This window comes from Manihot esculenta, chromosome 3 (assembly GCF_001659605.2).
Source record: "Manihot esculenta cultivar AM560-2 chromosome 3, M.esculenta_v8, whole genome shotgun sequence".
In the NCBI taxonomy this organism is placed as follows: domain Eukaryota; kingdom Viridiplantae; phylum Streptophyta; class Magnoliopsida; order Malpighiales; family Euphorbiaceae; genus Manihot; species Manihot esculenta.
Genome location: NC_035163.2, coordinates 9,042,841 through 9,059,988, shown reverse-complemented (window position 1 = coordinate 9,059,988; position 17,148 = coordinate 9,042,841).

The window sequence follows — 17,148 nt, the reverse complement described above, 5'->3', positions numbered from 1 at the left end:
AACAAGTAATTAAAAGAGGGGGTTTTGATTTGATGAACTAAAACTAAATAGCAAAAGAAAGCAATAATTTAAAGATGAGTAAATCAATAAGAGAAAAGCTTCTAGTTGAAGTATGGATCTTATTTCAGATTGTTTAGAATTGATCATTGATTCTTTAATACTCCTATTTATCTCAATAAATTAGTTTAGGATGTGGAAGACGCTTCTCACAATCCAAATTCCTCCTTAGTTCTAGTTTGATTAGGAAACGTTCGCTAATCAAACACTAATCAACAAGTTGCCAAGGAACGTCCTTGGGGCATTGTAGCATCGAACAACTGTTGACTGCATTAAGACTTAGAGAAACCTAATTCTATCCTTGCCAACCGCGTGGTCAAGTTTAGATTATGCAATTTGATTAAATGTGTATTTGAACAACCTAAGCAATTACGGACCTAAATCATTCAAACAATATTACTTAAGCAATTTAAAAGCAATGGGCCCTTATTGATTCTAAAAGCAAAGTAATAATTATGGAAAACTCAAATTGCATAAATATTGAAAATAAATAGAAGTTTAACAATGGAGATTTAAATCTCCCAATTCATCACACAAATCTGAAATTCACCAACTTCAACTAGAAAGAAAAGAGTTTAGCCACTCATGGTGGACTAAATACACAAAAAGATGAAAGGAAAAGAAAAGAGAAGATGCTGGAGAGTTTCTGGCGAGTTCAATTCCTCAGCAGAAGATGATCCTTGCTGGTTTGGAAGCCCTCCTTTTATAGCTGAAGAATTCTCTCATCTAGGGTTTTGAAATCCCTTTTTGATTTGGTGTTGGACTCCTCTTTTGATGTTGAATTTGATTGCAAGTGGATTTCCTTGGATGAGAAGCTCTTTCGTGGCTCTTGGATTTGTGTTGGAAGTGATTGGATTGGATTTGGACTTCTGAAAATTCGGATTTCTGTTTGCTGCCAATTTTCCCGCTCTTTGTAATTTTCTGCTGTCAAAGTGATTTGCCCGGCGATTTGACCAGTTTCTTGGGCAAATCACTGGGCAAATCGCTTCTCTGTGAGTCAGTCCTTTATGCCTCTGCGAGTGATTTGGCCAGTGATCCTTGATTGTCTTGGTCAAATCGCCTGCCCATGTCACTGCTGTCTGTTGCCTCTGGGCATCTGTTTTAGCTTGATCTGGGCAGTGATGGGAGCAGATTTTTGGGCAAATCACTGGGCAAATCATCCTTTTGCAAATTTTCTGCACTTTTTCTCCCATTTTCCAGATTCTTCCTTTTCTGTAGAAACAAGATAAAAAACCATAAATTAAGCTAGAAAATGTGTAAATAAGCAATAAAAAAGATAATAAAAATGTGGCTAAATTATGCTTGATCACTCTATCATCAGGGAACCAGCTTCAGTGCCTGTAGTCAGAGAATTCCTAGATGTTTTCCTAGACGAGTTGCTAGGTTTACCACCTGCTAGGGAGATAGAGTTTGAAATTGAAGTGATGCTAGGAACCAGACCCATCTCTGTTCCTCCCTACAAGATGGCACCTGCAGAGTTAAAGGAGTTGAAGGAGCAGTTGCAAGAGTTGTAGATAAGGGTTTCGTCCGACCTAGTACCTCACCTTGGGGTGCTCCAGTGTTGTTTGTGAAGAAGAAGGATGGATCCCTAAGACTTTATATCGACTACAAACAGTTGAACAAGGTCACTACCAAGAACAGATATCCGTTACTCAGGATTGATGATCTATTCGACCAGCTATCAGGAGCTAGTTGTTTCTCAAAAATAGATTTGAGATCTGGGTACTACCAGTTGAGGGTCAGAGAAGAAGATGTGCCAAAGACAGCTTTCAAGACCAGATATGGGCATTATGAGTTCCTAGTGATGTTGTTCGGGCTGACCAATGCCCTTGCAGCATTCATGGACCTCATGAACAGAGTTTTTAGTCAGTTTCTGGATCATTTCATTATTGTCTTCATTGACGATATCTTAGTGTATTCCAGGAATGCAGAGGAGCATGCCCATCATCTGAGGACAATGTTGCAGACCCTGAGAGAACATGGCTTGTATGCCAAGTTCTCCAAGTGTGAATTCTAGTTGAGGAGTATTTCTTTCTTGGGGCATGTGGTGTCAAAAAAGGGAATCGAGGTGGACCCTAAGAAAGTTAAAGCTGTAGCTAACTAGCCTAGACCCACTACAGTGACAGAGATTAAGAGCTTCCTGGGTTTGGCGGGTTACTACAGGAGGTTTGTCCATGACTTCTCCAAAATTGCCGCTCCTATGACCAGGTTGACCAAAAAGAATCAGAGGTTCGCTTGGTCAGAACAGTGTGAAGAGAGTTTTGAAGAGCTGAAAAGAAGGTTAACATCAGCACTGGTGTTAGCTCTGCCTACCAGTAATGAAGACTTCACAGTGTTTTGTGATGCGTCCCGAGTAGGACTAGGTTGTGTGCTGATGCAGAATGAAAGGGTGATTGCTTATACTTCTAGACAGTTGAAGAAGAATGAGTTGAATTATCCTACACATGATCTAGAGATGGCAGCCGTGATCTTTGCACTCAAGATGTGGAGGCATTACCTATATGGGGTAAAATATGATATCTTTACAGATCATAAAAGTTTGCAGTACATCTTGAGTCGGAAGGAATTGAACCTCAGGCAGAGAAGATGGGTAGAACTACTTAGTGACTATGATTGCAAGATTCAGTATCATCCGGGGAAGGCAAATGTTGTAGCAGATGCTCTCAGCCGGAAATCACTTGGCAGTCTATCCTATATTACAGCAGAGAGAAGACCAGTGGTGAGGGAATTCTACAAGCTCATCAATGAGGGTTTATAGCTCGAGTTGTCTGGTACAGGTGCACTAGTGGCTCAGATGAGAGTGACGCCCGTATTTCTGGAGCAAGTGGCGCAGAAACAACATGAGGACCTTGAGTTAGTGAAAATTGCCAAGACTGTCTAGTCAGGCAAGAATGAGGAGTTTCGTTTTAACAACAAAGGGGTCATTCGTTATGGGAACAGGTTATGTGTACCAGATGACGTAAGTCTGAAGGGAGACATTATGAGAGAAGCTCATAATGCAATGTACAGTGTTCACCCTGGGGCCACCAAAATATACCAGGATCTAAAGAGAGTTTATTGATGGCCAGCTATGAAGAGGGAAGTGACGCAGTTTGTGTCAGCTTGTGAGATCTGTCAGAGGGTGAAGCCAGAGCATCAGAAGCCAGCTAGGATGCTCAATCCACTACCGATTTCAGAGTGGAAATGGGAAAATGTAGCAATAGATTTCATAGTGGGGTTACCAGCAACGTCCAACAGATTAGACTTTATATGGGTAATAGTGGACAGATTGACAAGTCTGCTCACTTTATCCCTGTCAGGAGTGGCTACTCGGTGGACAAGCTGGCACAAGTTTATGTGGAGGAGATTGTCAGGCTTCATGGGGCACCAGTATCTATTGTGTCAGATAGAGGATCCCAGTTCACCTCCAGGTTTTGGCGGAGTCTGCAGAATGCTATGGGCACAAGGCTAGACTTTAGCACTGCCTTTCATTCACAGACTGAAGGACAGTCAGAGAGGACCATCCAAACCATAAAAGACATGTTGAGAATGTGTGTGCTAGATTTTGGCGGTTCTTGGAGGCAACATCTACAATTGGTGGAGTTTGCCTACAATAACAGCTATCATGCTATTTTTTATTGAGTTTGACATAATTATTGAGATAAGCTAAGTTGCACTCTATTTGTTATACTGCTGAGAAAATTAATACTCCTATTTGTTCTTTTCTAATTATTTTGCTTGAAAGACAAGAAGAAATCTAGGTTTGAGGTATTTGATATGGTAAAATTTTACACAATTATTCATACATTTTTTAAACCACATCCATTTAATTTTATTGATTTTCTTTATTATTGTTAGGTTTTTATGTTTATTTTAAGATTCTTAGTTTTATTCTATTATTTGATATTTTTACTTAACTTTTAGGTCTTTTATTGTTCAAAACAAGTCAAGAAATAAATGAAGCACTTTGAAGAGAAATCCAGAAAAGCTTGAGAGGTTTTTTATGGAACAGACAAAAATATGGTGTAGCCCTATGTTTTTTCCAGGTTGCCCTATGTTTTGTCTCTGTACCTCATATTTTTCTCTACATGAAATTTTAAAGTTCGAATTATACAGTAGAAAATATAGGGTAGACCGTATTTTCATGGTCTATCTCGTGTTTCGCTCTCATCCACACATAACCCCTATGTTGTTGTCAGAAGTCTTAATTCTCTAGTTTTTCTCCTATGGTCATGGATTAGGAGTCTTAACGAAGTATAAATACATTATAATTAAGAGACTATAGGATTGTTTATTCTAAATTTGGTAATTAAAATTGAATCGTTAACCAAATGAATTAATTGAATAAGGTCCCAGTAAAATCAAAGTACCCTAGTAATTAATATTAATTATTTCACGATTTCTATCTTGTTGAGTTGCTAATTTTATTATTTTATTTTATTTCAAATCTTACTATCGTTATTATTATTGGTAGTATAAATTATAATTAGATTTACATACATTTTGGTACTTAATTTTTAGTCTCCAGTGGATATGATAGTCTACTCTATCTTTATCACTTGAGTGGATATCGCAACTATCAAGTATTGAGCATGAAATTATAGTGATTAAAAAAAATTAAAATTTTGTGATTTTGCTCAAATCTATTTTTTCCTTCCGCGGTGGATGTTGAACAAGATCATAGAAAGTTTTCATATTTAAGACTCTAATAAATTGATATATATCTAATTCACATAATAGAGTCTTCAAGTAAACTATTTAGACCATCTTCTAGTATTACATTCAACTTTAGAAAGTTTCAGCTTAAAAATATACCTATTATTAAATCTTGAGATACCCAATGACCTACAAGCCAATTTGTTTGCAATTCATTTGACATATTAACAAATGAATTTTAATGCTAGGTGTCAGGAGGACTCATTGGTCATTTTTTAAAGATAAGTCCAAAATGCCTTTCATACTAGGAGTGAATAAGATCCTATTCAAAATCTTATATCTCTTAATATCACTTAAGAGACTATGAGATCTTGTGTCTTTATATTTTTCTATAATAAAATGAATTAGATAGTTAAATTCATCAGAAGTATCTATACTATCCATTTCTGTGACAACTATAATCATCATATTGACTTTGACTTTTTGCCCAGTAGAAACCATCCTAAAAATAGTTCTTTTGAGAAGTACCATATTTATGTACATATAGAAAAAAAATAAAGACCTAAAAAACAATAAAAAAATAGTTACATAAAAAATTTATTTTGGACCCCTTCCCTTTTTTATTTAAAAAATATTACAAAAAAATATGAAAAAAAGAAAAAATATATCTATACACATTTTTTTTAATGTCATAAAAATATTTTTATTATATTTTTTATTAAAAAAATATATATTTTTTTATTTAAAAAAAAAAGTTCAATAGGCTCCAGGCGTTTGGGCCTGGAACACGTCTAGCCTTGCGACCCAGAGCATCAATGCGTAAGCTGCAGCCCAGCACCCAATGCTTGGAGCGTGGCCTAGGCTGTGGTAGTGCAGACCGCCTCACATGCACAACACGTGTAGCACGTCACACGCACAAGCTCAAACCGTCTTCAAAACTTTTTCGATGGGAAATATTTGGATTCTCAATAATTCTGTATACTCCAAGAATTTTGTAAAAAATAAACCTATCATAAAATTTAAAGTTCACTAATTAATTATTATTATTATTAAAACAGATTCTAGAAACATTTTAAAAGAAATGGATTATATGCAAAAGAGTCTAAAGAAACGGATTATATACAAAAAAGTCTAAGTTTATAACTTATATCTTAATCAATATAAATAAAAATATATATAATATACTGTTGAAAAACGTATTTCAAGAGTTTTTAAATGATACTAATATTATATATTATAAAAGAATGTATATAATAAGATATGAGCAATAAAAAATTATTATCTAAATATGTTTGGATAAAATAAATAAATCAACAAGTATATATATTCAAGTGAAAAACTAATGACAAAAATTATAGAATATAAAAAATAGACTGTCGAATCAATATTAGAAAAAAAACAATTTCAAGATCGAAATTAACTCAATATATTATATAATTCATGTATAATTATAAAAATGAATTATGCATAATTATATTGAATTGGACTGAATTTCTACAATAAAAATTGAACATATTGAAAATCTAAGAAAACACTTTGATATCTATAGGTAGGGGTGAGCAGTATTCGGTTCAAATCGAAAAAACCGATCGAACTGAATCAATTTGAAAATTTAGTTCGATTTTTTATACATTTCGATTCGATTCGGTTTTTAATTTCAGAAATTTTAGTTATTTCAGTTCGGTTTGGTTTTAATCAGAAAAAAAATCAAAAAAATTAAACTGAACCGATTAGTGATAATAATATGTTTTTTCAATAATATGGAGAAATTAAATCATATTAAAATTAAAATATTTTAATTAAATTTTAAAATATTAAAAATAAAGTGTTAAAAAAAATTATTAAAAATCGAAACTGATCAAATCGAACTGAATCAGACCGGTTCAGTTTGGTTTCTGATTAAAATCGATTCGATTCGATTTTTATAAACACTAAAATTTTGGTTTTTGATTTATTCGGTTTGATTTAATTTTAAACCGAATCGACCGAATGCTCACCCGTTCAGAATTGATGTCCTTCCATTCCACTCAAATACAAGAAATCCTCCCAACATATGTACAGAAGATAAGCCAACAAAAATTAATTGTTAGAGCAAACTTTTATTCTAAAACATTCTAGTTTTTTTATAAACTTTTGAAGGCAGAAAAAACTTTTTTTTATCATATTAGTTTTAAGAACTTCAGATAATAGAGAAAAAATATATATTAAAGAATTGGCCACCATCCATTACCTACTGTTGCATTGGTCATGCAATTGCAACATTTAAATTCTTTAAGAAAATTTAATTTAATTTTTTAATTAATAGAAAATAAATTTAAAAAAATTAAAATTAAACTTTTATAAATAATGTACTAAACTTTAGTATAAGTTTTATTTTTTAATTTTATTTTAGATGGCTAATTTCTTTTAATACGTATATATTGATTAATTAGTTAAAATCAAAATTTTTTAATACAAAAAGTGATAATCGAATGAAATCAGATAATTAATTAACCGAATCAATCGGTTCAAATCGATTAAATTTGGTTTGCTTTTTGATTTTAAACGGGAAGCCACCTAGCGCAATATATAATTGATTACAGACAGATTCCCATGCGTTTGACTCATTGCGCTCGGCAAAGGCAAAAGCTAGCTTTGGAGCCAAGTAGGGTGGATTGACAGCGCAATCCATGTCCCAAGGAATCGTGTGTTTTTTATTGTCTAATGTCTATTCCATCCCGATAAAATGGAGCAGCACCATTGTGTACGACAAATTACAACATATTCCAAAATCACTTTTTTTATATTTTATAAATTAAAGATTCTGCATGTCTTATAGTTTTATTTAAATAAATTTGTCATGGATAAACAAGACACCTACTACCGTATATATATTGGGTGTATACTCTTCCCTTGTTTTTTTTAGTTTAGTTTTATTATTCAATTATTTTAAAAAATTGTTATTATAATCTTATATTTTACCAAATTTAATTATGTAGTTTTTTTTAAAAAAATAATTAAAATATTTATTAAATTTAAATAATATCTAACTCATTCTGAAAAAACTAGCTTAAAAGGAAAAGAAATTCAATACACCTCTCATATTTATAACTATATTGAAATATGATATATTTATGAGAAATACAACATAAATAAAAAAAAATTTAACCATCACAAATTTGATATGGTAGTAAGTGCATCTGAGTAAATCTGAGAGGTCTCAGATTCCAATCCTCCAATCTCCGCTTAAAAAAAAAATAATACCATATTAAAGTCTAACTCACTTGAAAATTAATTTAAAAAAGAAGAGTGTCTAATGCTTTTTTTTTTTAAAGCATTTTTTTAAGCAAAACTACTAATTGTATTAATAAAATTTCATCAAACAGAGAGAGATATAATCCCAAACGGAGAGACGATCATACCTAATAGATTTTCTAGTCAAAGTATGAGCAGTTAGGTGGCATGACGACGAATCCATCTAACATAAATATCAGTTCTAAAGTCTAACAAAGATTTACAATCATTCAAAATCAAAACCAATTCAGAAATGTCTAAATATGTAGACTGAAGAGTTTGAACTACCTGCAAATAGTCCATAAGAATGTAGCCATTAAAAGGCAAAAATTCCATCGCAAAGAGCAAACAATGATGGAGAGCTAAAATTTCAACAATTATCGGCGTACCATTACCTTCCGAGTACCATTACCTTCCGAGAAACCAGAAACACCACGTTGAAAATACTCTCAGAGTTTTTCACAACAAAACCGTAGCCAATAAAATCTTGAGCTTGAAACAAAACCCCATCAACTTAACAAAGCCAATTGAAATTGTCCAAAGTTGAAGATGACGCATGAATTTGGAGATGAATGGCTTCAGGATCATGAGCAGGGTTGGAGGAATAAAACAAGTTCCTGCCTTGATATAAAGTAGCAGTGGTATTTCCATGCAAAGCACCAGCACCTTGAGCAACTTTCCAATCCAAGATATGATGCATGATGTCTTCCAAAAGGTGAGCTGCTGAATTTTGCACCTGCTTCCATAATAATGAGTTCCTTGCTAACTATAATCTCTATGCACAGACCATTACAAAAGTTTTTGGAACCTTGTCTTGGGACTTCAAAATTTGTAGTAAAAAATTTAAAAAAATTATCATTAGGCTGCAAATCTCTCACTCCCCCTAACCTCCAAACTTCCTTGGACACAGGACAATGCAACAAAATATGATTGACACTTTTATCTTCATGGCACCGAAGACATCTAGCATCCACGTCCACACCCTTTTGCCTTAAGTTATCTTTTGTAGGCAATATATTTCTACAAACTCTCCAACAGAAATCCTTCACTTTTGGAGGGACTGAAACATTCCACAAACTAGTCCACAACTCATCCCCCACATTAAAATATCATCTTTCTAGCAAGTCCATACACACAAAGTATGTGGACTTCACTGTATACACACCTCTTTTATCAAAGTGCCACAAGAAGGAATCTTTCTTATTGGTAATACTAATAGGAATACTAATAATAGCCATGATATCTCTTGAAGCCATGATATCTCTTGAAGAAAAAACACCATTAAAAGAGCAATATTCCAAACCCTCCCATTACCTTCAAAAAGATCACAAACACGCAAATGTGGTTCAATAAAATCGGGGCCATCATCTGCAAAAAAAGGTATCCTCCTTAGGAATCCAGGGAGCTGAAGCCACTAAAATATTCTCTCCATTACCCACCCTCCACCTTGTACCCCTTCGAATCAACTCCCTTGATGCCATTACACTTTTCCAAACAAAACTAGCACCATTACTTATATTGGCGGAAAATAAATCACCATTTGGGAAGTACTTTGCTTTAAACACTCTATAACAAAGAGTATTATAATTTGTTAAGAATCTCCACAGTTGTTTGCCAAGTAAAGACAAATTAAAACTCCTAAAGTCTCGAAACCCCATACCCCCTCCTTCTTTCTACTACACATCTTCTCCCACGCTAGCCAATTAATATCCCTCCGCCCTTCTCTTTTACCCCCCACCAAAAACCATTGACCATTCTATGCAATTCATTCAAAATAGTAATGGGAATCAAAAAAATATTCATGCAATATACAAGTATAGCTTGCAACACAGATTTTATGAGAACCTCCCTACCTGCTCTAGATAGGAATCTGCTGCTCCATGAATTAATCTTCCTCCACATTCTTTCTTTTAGAAAACCAAAAATTGTTTTTTTGTTCCTCCCAATAAGAGAAGGTAACCCCAGATAGGCACTATGACTCAATGGTGAATGAGCATCCAGGATATTACTGATATTAGACCTTACAGAGAAGACCACATTAGGACTGAAGAAAATGCCAGATTTGTTGAAGTTCACCACTTGTCCAGAAGCAGCCGCATAGGTAATGAGAATAGATTTAATACTATCTGCTTCATTCAGTCTAGCATTAAAAAAAGCAGAAAATCATCTACAAAAAATAAATGTGAGATCTTTAAGCATTTAGCACCTGCCTTACAGCCCTGCAACCAGCCCCTAGATTCAGCATATTTAAGTAGTAACGATAAGCCTTCCGCACACACCAAATAAAGATATGGAGAAATAGGATCTCCCTGTCAAAGACCTCTACCAGGCACAATAGGACCAATCCAATCACCATTAAAATTGATATTGTAAGAAACTTCCGAAAAGCACATAGTCAACCACCTAATCCATTGAGTAGAAAAATCAACTCGTTCTAGCATACCTGTTAGAAACTCCCACTCTACCATATCATAAGCCTTAGAAATATCAATTTAAGTGCACAATTACCATGATTTCTGCCCTTATTAATTTTCATATTATGAATCAATAAAATTTGAAGAAAAACCAACCACAGAAACAGACACATGACTCTTCCACATTAACGAAAGGTCTCTGTAACGCCCCGAAAATCGGACCGCTACCGGCGCTAGGATCCAGATCGGCATAAGGCCGCCGGGACCCGTAGCAAGCCTAACATATACCTGTAAACCTGCTTAATCCCATACATGATCAACATCATACATAACAATTAAAACTTTTCTTTCTATACATGCTGTCAATCCCCAACTCAACCTGTACATACTCTGAACATATACATAAATAAAGTCCCTCTGTGGGATCTCATCAAAGTCTCAAAGGCTATACATCATGTGTTGAGTTAGTTTTGCATAAACATCATATCATAAGATCATGTACATAAACAAAAGGGATTAGCAATACACTATGGTCAAGCACAATTCTAACCTCAATAATCTCATTACATAACATACTGAAAATTCTTACATTTCATCATAATACAACTGTCATGTCCACAATCTAACTATTACATACATATGACTTTTCTCTTCTTTTCTTCTCTATCAGTCCCGAGCCTGCAAACCTGGGGGTTAGGGGAGAGGGGTGAGCTAGATGCCCAGTGAGTAGAACTATAAGAAAAATATTTAAAACATGCTATAATGGAATGCATCATTGCACAAACATTTCACATCATGGAAGGACCGACCCAAAAATCCCTCAGCTCCATGCCCGGCCCTATTATGGGCACCACAGGTCTTCGTATTGCCCGGCCCTATTATGGGCACCACAGGACTTCGTATATCGGAGCTATTGCCCGGCCCTATTATGGGCACCACAGGACTTCGTACACAGGACTAGTGAGTCGTGCAATGTCCCTCCTCATCAACCACAATATAATAATGCAATGTAGCATATTCGTGATTCTAATGCAAACATCCTATATTATAGTCATGATGCATGAAACATGATAAAATATTCACTTTATTAATTTAAAAAAAAATTAAGTTTAGTTCCACTCACCTCTGGCTGACTCTGCCAAACTCTCAGCAGCTGGCTCACTGCTGGGGTCCTTGGTTCCTCGGGTCCGAACCTACACGGGTGGACTCCAATGAGGGACCAAACACATATAAACATATCTTTAATATATATATCCCCCAAAAACCCCCTAAAACATCATGAAAACATCACAGAAAATATGCATGAAATGGCTGAACAGGGCACCTTCGGCGGCACCTTCGGCGGCCGAAAGTCCTGGACAGAGACGAAACTCAGCTAGGTTCGGCGGCACCTTCGGCGGCCGAAAGTGCCAGACAGAGACGAAAGTCTCTTTTCGGGGGCACCTTCGGCAGCCGAAAGCTGCCTTCACAAGAGGGGTTCGGCGGCCGAAACTCCCTTCGGCTGCCGAACCTGGTTTCTGCCAAACGGCAGAAACTTGGTTCAAGTGAACCTCCTGCCTCCCAAAACCATAGATCATGCATATTTCTCAACTAAAACACACATACAAGTTCCTAGGGGTCTCAAACATGCCTATACCCCATCTACAACACTTCAACCACACACAAACAAGCTACATTGCTCAAACATCATCAAAACCCATAAACTCAACATATGTCCTAACATGCATTTCTACCCATAGATCTTACTTAAAACTTGTTTAAAACATAAAAAGGGTTCAAGATCGACCCTTACCTCTTGAAGAAACGAGAGGAAAGCGATCCTAGCTTGGAGATGGAGAGATTAAGCTCTTTGAACCTCCAAGCACTCAAAACTTGCTCAAAGCTCACAAATCTTCAAAACGAAGTTATAAACTCGTTAAAACCATGAAAGATCTAAAGGAAACACTCAAGATCGAGGGAGGAGTGGTGGAGACTCACCTTGGCCGACAATGGGAGAGAAAAAGCTCGCACGTGCGGACCAAGGGGACCCTTTTATAGTGGCTGGCCAGGCCACGTTCGGGGGCCGAATGTGCCTCCGCATCCATGCAATGTTCGGCGGCCGAACATAAGGTTCGGCGGCCGAACCTGCACTTCCCTCTCTTAGACTTTCGGGGGCCTAACGTGCCTCCCAAAGTCCATGCATGTTCGGCGGCCGAAAGTGAGTTTCGGCGGCCGAACCTGGGTTTTTCCTTATAGAATTTTCATGCAAAAACTCATTTAAAATCATACTTAAAACATTAAAAACATGAAAACATTTTATAAAAAACATGCTTTTACCCTTCTAGAGGTTTCCGACACCCAAATTCCACCGGACGGTAGGAATTCCGATACCGGAGTCTAGCCGGGTATTACATTCTCCCCCCCTTAAGAACATTCGTCCCCGAATGTTCCTCAACTAACACATGCATAGCAAAACAACATAACATACATATAAAACACATAGAGACTAACCTTAAAAGAGATAGGGATATTGCTGGAGCATGGACTCCCGTGTCTCCCAAGTACATTCTTCCATATTGTGGTGGTTCCAAAGGACTTTCACCATCGGGATTTCCTTGTTCCTTAGCTTTTTGATCTGAGTGTCAAGAATTCGCACTGGTTGTTCAACATAAGTGAGATCCTCTTGGATCTCCACATCAGGCTCACTAAGAACCTTGCCCGGATCTGACACGAACTTCCTCAACATGGAAACATGGAAAACCGGATGGATTCTCTCCATAGAAGCAGGCAAGTCCAGCTTGTACGATACGTTCCCAACTTTTTGCAAGACCTCAAAGGGCCCGATGTACCGTGGAGCTAACTTACCTTTCTTTCCGAACCGAACCACCCCTTTCATTGGAGACACCTTGAGCAATACTAGATCCCCCTCCTGAAACTCTACCTGTCTCCTGCGGATGTCTGTATAACTCTTCTGCCTGCTTGTGGCAGTCTTTATCCTTTCTCTGATCATGGGCACCACTCTGCTGGTGATCTCTACAAGCTCAGGCCCTGCTAAGGACCTCTCTCCAACCTCTTCCCAGCAAACAGGTGACCTGCACTTCCTTCCATACAAAGCTTCATATGGAGCCATCCCGATGCTAGCATGATAGCTGTTATTGTAGGCGAACTCCACCAAGGGTAGATGTTGCCTCCAAGAACCGCCAAAATCTAGCACACACATCCTGAGCATATCCTCTATTGTCTGGATGGTCCTCTCTGACTGTCCATCTGTCTGGGGATGGAAGGCAGTACTGAAATCCAACCTGGTACCCATAGCACTCTGCAGACTCCGCCAAAACTTGGAGGTAAACTGGGGCCCTCTATCTGACACTATAGATACCGGGACCCCATGTAGTCTGACAATCTCCTCAACATACACCTGCGCTAATTTATCCACAGAGTAGTTGCTCCTAACTGGAATGAAGTGAGCAGATTTGGTGAGTCTGTCCACAATCACCCATATGGAGTCTAGTCTGTTGGATGTTGCCGGTAACCCCACTACAAAATCCATAGCGATATTCTCCCATTTCCACTCTGGAATCGGCAGTGGGTTAAGCATTCCAGCCGGCTTCTGATGTTCCAGCTTCACCCTCTGACATATTTCGCAGGCTGACACGAATTGTGCCACTTCCCTCTTCATAGCTGGCCACCAATAAACCTTCTTTAGATCTTGATACATCTTGGTGGCTCCAGGGTGAACACTGTACCTTGCATTATGAGCCTCTCTCATAATGTCTCCTTTTAGCCCGATGTCATCTGGTACACATAGTCTATTCCCATAGCGGAGGATCCCCTTATCATCGAATCTGAACTCACTGTTTTTGCCTGACTGAACAGTCCTGGCAATCTTTACTAACTCTGGGTCCTCATGCTGTTTCTGAGCCACCTGCTCCAGAAACACGGGTGTTACTTTCATCTGCGCAATCAAAGCACCTGTACCAGACAACTCTATCAGTAGACCCTCATTGATGAGTTTATAAAATTCCTTCACCACCGGTCTCCTCTCTGCCGTGATGTGGGATAGACTGCCAAGTGATTTCCGGCTTAAGGCATCAGCTACTACATTAGCCTTACCCGAATGGTACTGGATCTTGCAATCATAGTCACTCAACAGTTCTACCCATCTCCTCTGCCTCAAGTTCAGCTCTCTCTGGTTCAAGATGTGCTGCAGGCTCTTATGATCTGTGAAGATCTCACATTTTACCCCATAGAGGTAATGCCTCCACATCTTGAGGGCAAAGATAACTGCTGCCATTTCCAGATCGTGTGTGGGGTAATTCATCTCATGCCTCTTTAGCTGTCTAGAAGCATAAGCGATCACCCTACCATTCTGCATCAACACACAACCCAGGCCTACTCTGGATGCATCACAGAACACTGTGAAACCCTCATTGCTGTTTGGCAGAGCTAACACTGGTGCTGAAGTTAACCTCTTCTTGAGCTCCTCAAAGCTTTCTTCACACTGATCGGTCCACTCGAATCTCTGATTCTTTCTGGTTAATCTGGTTAAAGGAGCTGCAATCTTAGAGAAGTCCTGAACGAACCTCCTGTAGTAACCAGCCAAACCCAAGAAGCTTCTGATCTCTGTCACTGAGGTGGGTCTTGGCCAGTTAGTCACAGCTTCAACCTTCTTGGGGTCCACTTCTATCCCATTCTCTGACACTATATGCCCCAAGAATGATATGCTCCTTAACCAGAACTCACACTTGGAGAACTTGGCATACAAGCCATGTTCCCTCAAGGTCTGTAATACAATCCTCAGATGCTGGGCATGCTCCTCTGCATTCCTGGAATACACTAGGATATCGTCTATAAAGACAATAACGAAGTGATCCAGGTATGGTCTGAATACTCTGTTCATGAGGTCCATGAATGCTGCAGGGGCGTTAGTTAACCCAAACGGCATTACAAGGAACTCATAGTGCCCATATCTGGTCCTGAAAGCTGTCTTCGGTGTGTCTTCTTCCCTTATCCTCAGCTGATGGTACCCTGATCTCAGATCTATCTTGGAGAAACAACCCGCTCCTGCTAGCTGGTCGAATAGATCATCGATCCTTGGCAATGGGTACTTGTTCTTGGTAGTGACCTTGTTCAACTGCCTGTAGTCGATACAAAGTCTGAGGGATCCATCCTTCTTTCTCACAAAAAGCACTGGAGCACCCCAAGGTGAGGTACTCGGTCGGATGAAGCCCTTATCTACCAGATCTTGCAACTGTTCTTTCAGTTCCTTCAATTCTGCTGGTGCCATCCTGTAGGGAGGGATAGAGATCGGTCTAGTTCCAGGCATCAATTCAATCTCGAACTCTATCTCCCTAGCAGGTGGTAGTCCTGGAAGTTCTTCTGGAAAGACATCCAGAAATTCTCTGACAACTGGCACTGAGGCTGGCTCCCTGACCTGACTATCTAGCTCTCTCACGTGAGCTACATACCCCTGACATCCCTTCCTAAGCAGCCTACGAGCCTGTAGGGCCGATATCAGACCTCTAGGCGTACCCCTCTTGTCTCCTCTGAAGACAACCTCTGACCCGTTCTGATCTCTGAACCTGACTACCTTGTCCCTGCAGTCCAAGGTAGCACCATGGGTAGATAGCCAATCCATCCCTAGAATGACGTCAAAATCTGTCAAGTCTAGAACCACAAGGTCGGCGGAAAGGCATCTTCCCTCAACAAACACTGGACAATACCGGCAGACTGACTCTGCCACTGTCGGGTCACACTTGGGTCCACTGACCCATAGGGGACACTCTAATCCAGAGACCATCAACCCTAACCTTTCAACTGCCCTCGGAGCGATGAAAGAATGAGATGCACCAGGGTCCATCAATGCATACACATTATAACACCCAATGATGAGTTTACCTGACACCACGGTGTTGGATGTGTTCGCCTCCTGCTGAGTCATTGTGAAGATCCTGGCTGGAGCTGATGGACCTTCACCTCGGGAACCAGAAGAAGAGGCTGCCCCTCTCCCTCTACCTCTGCCACTGCCCTGTGTTGTGGCTGGAGCTGCTGGTTGTGCCACACTACCCGAAGCTGTCTGTTGGGGCTGGCCCATGAAAGGTGCTCTAGGACAATCCCGAGCTATGTGTCCCTCCTGGCCACATCTGAAACATGCATTGGTCCCCCAGCGACAGGCTCCCCTGTGTGGCCTCCCACACCTTTGGCATTCTGCACCATCTGAGCCTGAACTCGAGCCACCGCCTAATCCTAGACCGGATTTCAGCTTGTTCCAGAACTTGTTCTTCTTGGGCTTCTTAGCGCTACTCCATCTCTTACTACCTGAACTCTGAGTAGAGGGTCCTGGCCCTCCTCTGCCTGGGGTCTTAACCCCTGAAGACTGGGTCACTGACTGCTTCACTGACCCCTCAACTATGGCACTGGCCTCCATTCTTCGAGCCATATCTACCACTGTGTGAAAACTTTCCCTCTCAGCTGATTGAATCAATGAGGAGTACCTGGACTGTAATTTCATAACATACCTCCTGGCCTTCTTCACATCTGTATCTAGAGCTTGCCCTGAGAAGGGTAATAGCTCCAGAAATTTATCTGTGTACTCCTCTATGCTCATGTCTTCTGTCTGTCTCAGTTGCTCAAACTCAATCATCTTTAGCTCTCTGGAGCTATCTGGAAATGCCCATCCAGCAAACTCATTGGCAAATTCCTCCCATGTCATACTGTCTAGTCTCGGGTCCACATAGCACTTGAACCATTCCTTTGCCTTTTTGCACTTCAGGGTGAACCCTGCCATCTC